We start from the raw sequence: 10589 nt of genomic DNA, 5'->3' as shown, positions 1-10589 counted from the left end.
AGCTGTGCCTTTGTCTCCCATGACTCTCAAAATGAGTGCCATATGCTCCTGTATTACCATGAAGATAATATGGACAATGATGTTCAATTAGCTGCAGCAAATAGTAGATTATTATCTGAACAGATGAAAGAGGACACTCCAAATTTAATCCTTTTAAACTGAGAATTTTCAAGAGTTGGTGTAAAAAAATCATGAAAAGAAAAATAATACATTTTATAGGATATGAGATATACTTAAAACTCATTAAAAATCAAAAGTGGGTACAAATTTAATAAGCAGATGATTCTAAGTAGTAGTCCCATTATAATTCATAAATTGCTGAATGTTAGGATTGTTAATTCTCCTTTATTAGGGATAGCCCTATTGTTACAGACAACATAATAGAAATGGAATCTATCTATTTTTCATGAAGGCCCTTACTGTGATTTTTCACAAGCTTCTTTAGCTATGCATTAACACATAAATAATTACATGATTTGGATTCATAGAGTTCTCTCAGAAAGACTCCTATGTCCTGAAAAATTATATCCAAAGAGATCCTGAGTGATAAAAGATTTCCTACTACAAAAAAAATCCATCTCCAAAAGTAATTGGGAAATGAGAACCAACAATAAAACAAGAGGCAGATAAGATATGTCTTAATTAAATATAAATAGAGTCTTAAATATTTTACATGCCTTTTGAAGGACTTGTTTAAGAAGATGGTTATTTTTATTAAAACATATTCATGTGTTTGCACTGGGGCTTTCTGAAGGACATTTTAAAATGGGAATCTAGTTTGACTGAATCCAGACTATTAGAAAGAAGTAGCTCTGATTTAAGATGAATAAACAAAATTTTTAAAGACTGAGATAACAGGGGCCAGCACTGTGGTGCAGTAGGTTAAGGCCCCAGCCTGCAGCGCCGGCATCCTATATGGGTGCCAGTTCAAGTCCTAGCTGCTCCTCTTACAATCCAGCTCTCTGCTATAGCCTGGGAATGCAGTAGAAGATGGCCCAAGTCCTTGAGTCCCTGTACCCATATGGGAGACCTAGAAGAAGCTCCTATCTCTTGGCTTCAGACCAGCTTAGCTCTGGCTGTTGAGGTCCTTTGGGGAGTGAACCAACAGAATGTAAGACCTCTCTCTCTGGCTCTGCCTCTCTCTCTGTAACTCTGTCTTTCATATAAATAAAATAAATCTTAAAAAAAAATTTAAACTGCTTTGAGCCATCATGCAAAGACTTAAGATGGAGAAGTCCTGTTTAAAGCAAAAATGAAATGGACTGATTCAGGCCATCAGGGTTAATAATCCCTTTCCCTTGACTGTGGGCTGGATCTAGCAACCTGCTTCTAATGAACAGAAAAGGGCAAAAGTGACGACACATCTTAGATACTCTGTCTTACTATCTCACTCACTCCAAGCGAAGTCAACAATCATGATAAGAATAGCCTTCTGGAGAGCTTCACATAGCAAGGAACTGAGTGAGGGAGGCCAAAAGACAGCAAAGAACAGAAGCCCTCAACCCAATATCCCAAAGTAGCTGAATCCTGCCAGCCATGTGAATAAGCCTGGTACTATGTCTCCATCCTTTGAGCCCCAGATAAGACTGCTTCCCCATTCAGCAGTGTAACTGGAACCTCATAAGAGATCCACAGAGGCATCTAGCACCTGACACATAGAAAATGCAATCATAAGTGTTATTTATTTAAGGTACTGAGCTTTAGGAGTAATTTGTTAAGCAAAATTAAAGCAAGGGATGGTTTAGAATCCTAAAGAGAAGCTAAAATAGAACTCACAGCTGTAGCTTAGCACTGATTCAAAGGTTGAAAGGAAAACGCAATTTTGATGTGTGCAGCTCAAAGGATCAATCCTTAGATGAGAGAAAGATCTGAGACAAAGGAGTAATGGTGGCAGAAGAGAATGAAAAGGATGGATCCAAGTGCTATATCCTTCTCCAGTAACTCAGTAAAGTAAGAATTCACTGTTAATTTCATGTAAAGTGTTTGCTTTGAAATTCCTTTGTGAATTATGAACATTTAGCTGTGCCTTAGTATCAGCTGTTTGGATTATATTGAATAAAAGGCAGAGAGCGAAATGAGGACACAAAAGAAGAAAAGGCAGACTATGGACAGGTCTGCTCCAAAGAGCTTAGACTTTGAGAAAAAATCCCCTCCTTGGGCTTCATCCAGCAACAATCACAAGAACAACCACCACAAATCCACAGTAGTATTTATTCTGTTCTACAGCTACTGATAGTCTTTCTTCTGCACCAGACGATGAGAAACTTGGGTAAAAACTGGACCTTATTTATTTACAAAGGTTGTTAAAAGTTTCACAGAAAATGTGACTTATGAAAAAAAAAAAACTATGGATTTTCAAATTCTTCAAGTCCCCTTGCATGTTTTCCAGCACACTTTGTCAGAGTATAGGACATAGTAGGCATTCGAGTATTTTGTAAATAAGTGAATGGATGGGCCAGCGCCGCAGCTCACTAGGCTAATCCTCCACCTGTGGCACTGATACCCCAGGTTCTAGTCCCAGATAGGGCGCCGGATTCTGTCCCAGTTGCTCCTCTTCCAGTCCAGCTCTCTGCTATGGCCTGGGAAGGCAGTAGAGGATCGCCCAAGTGCTTGGGCCCTTCACCCGCATGGGAGACCAGGAAGAAGCTCCTGGCTCCTGGCTCCTGGCTCCTGGCTCCTGGCTTCTGGCTTCTGGCTCCTGGTTCCTGGCTCCCAGCTCCTGGCTCCCAGCTCCTGGTTCCTGGCTCCTGGCTCCTGGTTCCTGGCTCCCAGCTCCTGGCTCCTGGCTTCGGATCAGCGCAGTGCGCCAGCCATAGTGGCCAATTTGGGGGTGAACCAACAGAAGGAAGACCTTTCTCTCTGTCTCTCTCTCTCTCTCTCACTGTCTAACTCTGCCTGTCAAAAAAAAAATAAATAAGTGAATGATGTATTAGTAACTAGTGGATTAGGGTTCCTTCTATCACACTGTCATATTGAATGCATCAGATCACATAGGAATGGGATCTCTCAATTTAAGAGATAATATACTAGGAATTTCTGGGTCCATTTAAGATAGCATAATCCCACTGCACCCTAACTCTTCTTGTTGATTTACAACTCAAAAAAGCAACAGAGGACTCTGAAAACAGGTAAGAGCAGGCATGCCAAGGAATGAATCGAAAAATCAAAGAGCAACCCTTACAGCATTGATTTGCCCTGCTTACCCTTGAGGGCAGCCCAAATCCTGGAACTCTGCAGCAGCTGTGAACGAGAAAATCTCCAGGAGAAACATTCTCTCTGATCACAGGGCTGGGTTGGGTACTGCTCGAGTGTGTGGGAGAATACGCTTTCTTTTCTTTTTCTCTGTCCCTATCCTGCTCCCAATCAAGTCCCCATGTGATGGCAGTGACAGTGGTGGTCACAGGCTCCTAAAACCCTCAGAGAAAAGCCTTATTTCCAGCTGGAAGACTGGGAAAGAGCACACTCATACTCCAGAGTGTAAGAGAGGCCCAGGGTATTTCTTCCTCTCTTGCCACCGTGTCCCAGAAGAAGACCCAATTATGGGCCATGCCCAACAGTGTGGACAGGCTAAAACTCAGAGGGAAATTGCAGCTCTCTAACTAGAAGTCTGGGAGAAACAGATCCCTAAAAACCAGGGCGATCCAGGAGACATGCTAAAGGAGATTCTCTACATCTGTGTGCCTCTGTGTGCGTGGACACAAATGCCAGGCTCACTCCCCAGATGTGCGTGCTGAAGACAGACCCAAAGGGCATCTTGAAGGCTTTGCAACAGGACTACAGGATGGACACACCACATCCCAGACTGGCAGCCAGGGGCTCACCGTGGGGTGCCTCCAAACAACGGCACACTCTCCCAAATCTGACTCACTGCCCGTAGCAGGCAGACAGGGCTCATGGACTGAACCCCACTGGGCCGACTGCCTGCAACAACTACCAGAAAAACAAAATCAGCCGTTGCCAGAGGAGTTTCACATGATTTGGAGGTTTACATATTTACATAATACCCAGAAGGTTCAGGATAAAATCCAAAATCGCTTGGCATCCAAAGAACAAAGAAAATCTAAACAGCTCTGAAGAGAGACTGCAATCATCAAATGCCAAGCCCAGGATGCCAGATGTTAGGATGATCTGACAAGTATTTCAATGTGGTTTTTGTAATCATCTCTAAGATGTAGAGTTATCTTCTCTGGCTACTGGAATTGCTGAAATAAATACTTTTCGTCTTTCACCAAGAGGGCTTATGCTTTCCTGCTGGTACCTGTGACAGACAAACCTGTGAGCTTACAAGCAGAATAAAATCTCGGAGCTTCCACAATTCCTGACTTGACAGCTTAACAAACAACAAGAATGAAGAAGAAATAGCACTACAGATCCAACAGATAATTTAAAATAAACAAATGAAGGAACACTGCCAAACAATTATATGGCCACTGACTCAACAACTTACATGAAATGAACCCATTCTTGTGTTTTTCAAACAGAAAATATCCAGGAATACATAAAAAGGATAATACATCTAACCACATATATTTTCTCTCATCCTAGAAGTATCAGAATGCTCTAAAACTTGAAAATCAACAAGTGCAATTCATTGTATTAACAAAATAAAGAATAAAATACAGGCACAGGCATTTGGGCAGTTAAGATGCCACTTGGAACGTCTGAATCTCACATGGGAGTGCCTGAGATTGAGTCTAGGCCCTGCTTCTGACTCAGCTTCCTGCTAATGCACACCCTGGGAGCCAGCAGTGATGCCTCAAGTACTTGAGTCCCAGCAACCCAAGTAGGAGACATAGATTACTCAATTGTCTCCTGTCTTCGGGTGAACCAGTGGATGGGAGATCACCCTCTGTGTGTCTCTATGTCTGTCTGTCTATCTTTTCAAATAAGTCAAATAAATAAAAAAATTTTTAAAGAAAGCATATGTGATCCTCTCAATGGATAAAGGAAAGGCATTTTTACAAACTTTTACTAAAAATAAAATCCTATTTATCAAGAACAGTATGGGTTCCTTAAAGTGAATGGAAAGACTAAAGAGGTCTCCTTTAGATATTATATAATTTGTTTGATTATATGAATACACACCTTCAGAGACTAAGAACTATGGTTGGACTAATTTTAGATGAGAAATCTAGGTAAAAGTTGGAAGCCTTAGAAACCACTAGCACCTTAAAGTCTGCTCCGGGTACACTCACTCCACAGACACTGGCAACACAGGAAAGTAGTCAGAACCTAGCTCTGATGCCTGCCTGACTGTGGCTCATCCCAGCCCCAACATAAGTGCACTTGAGGATACACTTAGGTCACCTCTTGGTTTCTTAATTGTAGTGCCTACCTAAGGGGACTGATGAGGTTAAGGGAGTTAAAATGGACAAAGCTCTCGGAGCAAGTTGGCTGGAGACAAATAGACAGCTTACTCCCTTCTACTGCTTGTGGCCTCTTCCTCCTGCTCCCCTCCAGTCCCTCTAAATGTAGTGGACCTTACTGAGATCTACTATGCAGTAGGTGCTGCACTAAATGCTTCACATGCATCATTCCATTTAATATTCCAAATATTACTGTGAAACAGTCATTGTTTTCATTTTTCAAATAAAAAATATTGATTCATTTTATATATACAGACACACACACATCACCACCACCACCATCATCATCAATTAGGTTGCCATCATGTCTTCCTTCATTTGTATGAGTCTTTCTGTCTTTGTGGGTAATCTTTCCTAGGTCTGACCCATCCGTTATAGATCATACAGGTAAATTCACAAAGGTAAAATCTATTTCCCTTCTTTTAAAATTTCTTGGGTGGTGATCCACTGTTGCCCCCATATGCCATCTACCTGACTACCAACTATTTTTCCCTTTAAATATGTAATTTTATAGACTTCCTTTGAGGATAAAATCCTCCTCCGCCCCCAGGTCCAGTTACTTTTGCCTGAGGATGGATGTGTCATGGACAAGTGCAAAACTCTGGATCAGCACAGTATTTTCTGGATGCAGAAGTAGGCATTCTTAGAGCCAGTGTGCAGACAGTTTTCAGTAGCCATTTTACATATTAACAGCAGAGCCATGGCATCAGTGGGTAGATCAGACTCTCCCTGGTGTTTGGAAGCAGAATTGACTCTTTTGGAATGTTTTCTTAGAGAAAAGTTGATCAATTTTTCTGTCCTTTAAGCAATGGCTGTGTCAGCAGAGCTGTTTTGGAGCCTAATTTCATGATTTCATAGCTATTCTGGGAAAACATGAACATACTGGAAATAGAATGGGGGAGGGTATGCAAGTGATGACTGCAAAATAGAGACAAGCCAGACTGTTAATGATTTCTGTGCTGCTCAGTGGAAATGATCTCCCATGTAATCCATTGAAATAGCTTGAATCTAGGAATAACAGGTTTCCAAATTATGATTACTTGTCAAGTGATTATAAGACATAATCTCTTCCTGTCATTAAGAAAAATCTAAGGTCTACTTTAAAATAAATAATCATTATTCAACGTACATTTTTACTGACCAAATTTTTGCCATGGTCCCTATATTAAGAAAGTTGCAATTCATCTCACATAAGAATAAATTAGATGTACAGCTACCACAATCTCAGAAAGTCTTTCAAAATAAGCAGCAAGAAGAGGCAGACATTAGGGAGCAATGAGAGCAGAGCTGCTCATGATGGTTAACAGTTCAGAGCAATCATTTTAAGTGGCTCCTTCCCATACCAACATTTCCATTCATTTTTTTTCTACTACTTCTGTTCATATTTTTGGCTGGTTATCCAGAGTTACAAATAAATTTGACTTTTTAAAATATTTTATTACACGTATCCTTGAAATCTGAATTTCTCAAAATATTTTGTTTGTTTCCTATTTCCACCTACCTGCCCCCACACACACTGTTCAGCATTCCAGAATCTGGCTTCTGTCTCATCTTTATCATCATCATCACCAGTGAGCTCCACGTCACTGGTTCAACTGACATTTCTCAGTTTTTGGATTTCATTACTTGATTTCTCAAGGCCCTAAAAACATTGGACCAATTATTTGCTCTTTCCTTGGACACTTGGACTTCATACTCCCCTGTGATCCTCTTCTTTCTAAGTATTCCAGCTGGTGTCTTCTGTGCAGTCTTACCCTCTTCTACCTAGCCATTAAATGTTGGGATCCCCTCTGTCTAACTCCTCACTACTTTCTTCCCAGGAAATTTCACATTAACACAGTGGTTTGATACATCCTATCACACCAGCTCTTGCATGCAGATAAACTGAAAATTTATATCTTTGGTCTGGATATAAATCTGAGACCCATATCCTATTATCCAGCTGTCTAATTGTGGCACTGATTAGCACTGCTGAGACTCCATCTCCAAAAATCGCCCATCATCCAGTGGCAAAGAATGTGGTGAGCTCATAGCTTTTGGCTGTCGGTTGCGTCAGAGTCCACCACATTTTCAAGACAAAGTCATACTCTTCTCAGGAAGGCAATAGTAACAAAGCAACCTAGTGCAGTGCCAAGGCCTACTCACATCTGCACAGTGCAAGTCTCCTCTCAAGGACAATCCTTGTTCCACTACTACACACTGGGCTGACAGAGACTTTGTCAGCCATGTCTTCATGACCTGATGGCTCCTCCTGGCCAGTCCTGCTTCCTCCACCTTTCTTTCATAGATGTTGCTTCTCAATAAACATTTGAAATTTCCAACTCCACTTCAGCATCCACTTCCCAAAAAACTTAACATTTTAAGCCAGAATTTCTTCAAGAAAACCTACATGGATAGACACATAGGGAGTCCAAAGAATGAAGATCTTCGTGGCACATATTAATACCTTCTAGAAAGAATCCACTGTGGAAGAGGGGCTAAACACAGGCAAAACAAGTTGGCTGGCTCTTGTTAGACTTTCTGAGCAACCGGTTCAGTGCTGGCTGATAGCTGGCTGATGACAACGAGGTAGTCAGAGTAACAGAGATGTAGTCTGTGCATAGATCCTACAGCCTAGACTCCCATGTCTTCAACTAAACACCTTACTTGACAGCAACAGTAATCAGAGCTGAGCTCCGGTTACAGCACTATTCTTCAGAGAGATTGGTTACTTGGCAGCAAGTTGATGGTATTGGACCCCTTCCATTATAGAAGGCCAGTAGTTCTTTCTCATAGGAATAGCCTATGGATTTGCCTTTTTATCCTTCAAAGAATTAGCACCACTATGCCTAATTCACAGGCATGGAATCTCACACAGCATAGGTTCAGACAAGAAAACCCACTTTACAGCGAAGGAAATCTGGGGTGAGGCAATATCCACGGGAGACAGTGGTCAATAGCATACCTTACCACACAGAATCTGTCAGATAGTTTCCGGATATGACAGCCTTAGAAAGGCGTAGCTGAAGCATCAGTTTTCAGGAAGTACCTGTCGCTCCCCCTCTTCGTGGAGGAGCAACACTGAACCCTGCGCTGTTCTTTTTGTCTGCTCGGCCCTCCCCGGGTTTGCCGCTGGCTCCTCCCGGGCTGGCCACCATCCCCTCCACCTCCGTGGAAGGGCAGTTCCCCCTGGCCACATTCCCCACTTCCGCAGGGGAGCGGCACACCGCCGGCCGGCTCTTCTCGGGGGCTGCACAGGTGTTCCCCCAGATGTTCCCCTTAGATGTTCCCCATAGATGTTCCTGGTGCATGCCGTCTCTCTCCTCCTTTATAGTCCTCCTCTGCCAATCCTAACTCGGCTGCCCACACGCCGAGTACGCTGCTCTCCAATCAGGAGCAAGTCCTACAGTTTATTGGTTGAACTGGAGGCAGCTGTGCGGAAGCTGTTTACTTCTCTCCCAGCGCCATATTGTGGGAGAGCAGATGCATAGAATAAGTCTTAATTCCAGTAACTTAGTCCAGTCCGGATTGCTCCCCACAAGTACCCTGTTAAATGAGGCAACATGGGGCCCGTACTGTGGCATAGTGAGTTAAGCCACCATCTGCAGTGCCAGCATCCCCTATGGGCATGGGTTCAAGTCCCAGATGCTCCACTTTCAATACAGCTCCCTGTTAACACATTGGGAAACAAGTGGAAGGTGGTCCAAGTGTTTGGGCCCCTGTACCTACTTTGGAGACCCAGAAGAAACTCCTGACTCCTGGCTTCAGTCTGACCCGGCTCTGGCTATTGTTGCCATTTGGGGAGTGATTCATTCTCTCTCTCTCTCTCTCTCTCTCTCTCTCTCTCTCCTCTCTCTCTCTTTTTCTCTATCACCTCTCTCTCTCTCTCTCTCTCTCTCTCTCTTATGTGTGTGTGTCCTTCTCTCTCTGTAACTCTGCATTTCAAATAAATAAATTTTTTAAAAAAAGAATGAGGTGTCATTTTTTTAGGATACAGTATATACTTTGAGTAGAGACATTTCCGTGCTCCTGTGTCTTCAATAAGAATTCAGGAGTTCAGGAGCCAAGCATGGAAGAGATGGCCCAGCTTTCCAACACTCCCACTGATGCACTGAGGAACTCAGGCTGTCCAAACTCAACTCTGAATTCTGCGGGGAGCACACCCTCGCTGGGGCTACAGCAAAGATCCTATTGAACTAAAAGCTCCACAGCTTTTTGAGCTCTTTGTGTCTAGCTCTAGCTGGCAAGGTGAGAAGTTATAATATCATCACAGGCAAATGGCCATAATCAGTAGGACGTACAAGGCTTGATAACACAGTCACAGTGGGAAAGAATAAGCACAAAACTCAGGGGACCCACTTGGGTGCCTCTTGGCTTCTCTTTTCCCTATTTAATGAATGGAGATGTGCAACGACACTGGCCTGAGAAGAATATGACTACCAGGCTCTCTCTCCTTCAGGAAAGAGAAGGCTTACACCACCAGATAGCCCACCAAGAGCAGCAGAGATCTTAGTTGTGGTTGTAAAATAATTCCAGTAGAGAAAATCAGTGAAAGGATTGAGTCATCAAATGATAGGCATGCTAAATTTAAAAAAAAAAAAACTGGCACCGGCACTGTGGCATAGTGGGTAAAGCTGCCACCTGCAGTGCCAGCATCCCATATGGTGCCAGTTCCAGTCCTGGCTGCTCCAATTCCAATCCATCTCTCTGCTATGGCCTGGGAAAGCAGTAGAAGATGGCCCAAGTCCTTTGGCTCCTGCACCCACATGGGAGACCCAGAGGAAAACCCTGGTTCTTGGCTTCAGATCAGTGCAGCTCCAGCCATTGTGGCCAAGTGGGGAGTGAACCAGTGGATGAAAGACCTCTCTCTCTCCCTCTCTCTCTCTCTCTCTCTGCCTCTCCTTCTCTATTTGTGTAACTCAACTTTCAAATAAATAAATAAATCTTAAAATTAAAAAAACAGTGTCATAGGGTCCTTTGGGTTTAAAAAAATTTTTCAAAAAAAAAAAACCTGTACCATATGGGTCAGGACCATCTTTATGTTGCAAACAATTTACTTTGAGTAACAGAGCATTAAGTCTTGGTCATTTGAACTATTTAGTCTTGTTGGATTGTTTGTACTTAACTTGTAAATTTACCTTGGGTTTATAAATGTGCATTAAGCACATGCAAAAGCAGCTTAAACCAAGCTTTATGTTTGCATTTAAAGAGTAATATTCATCATCATTGATGGTCCATGAGAAC

Source organism: Oryctolagus cuniculus, chromosome 16 (assembly GCF_964237555.1).
Source record: "Oryctolagus cuniculus chromosome 16, mOryCun1.1, whole genome shotgun sequence".
Lineage (NCBI taxonomy): Eukaryota > Metazoa > Chordata > Mammalia > Lagomorpha > Leporidae > Oryctolagus > Oryctolagus cuniculus.
This window is presented reverse-complemented; position numbering follows the sequence as displayed.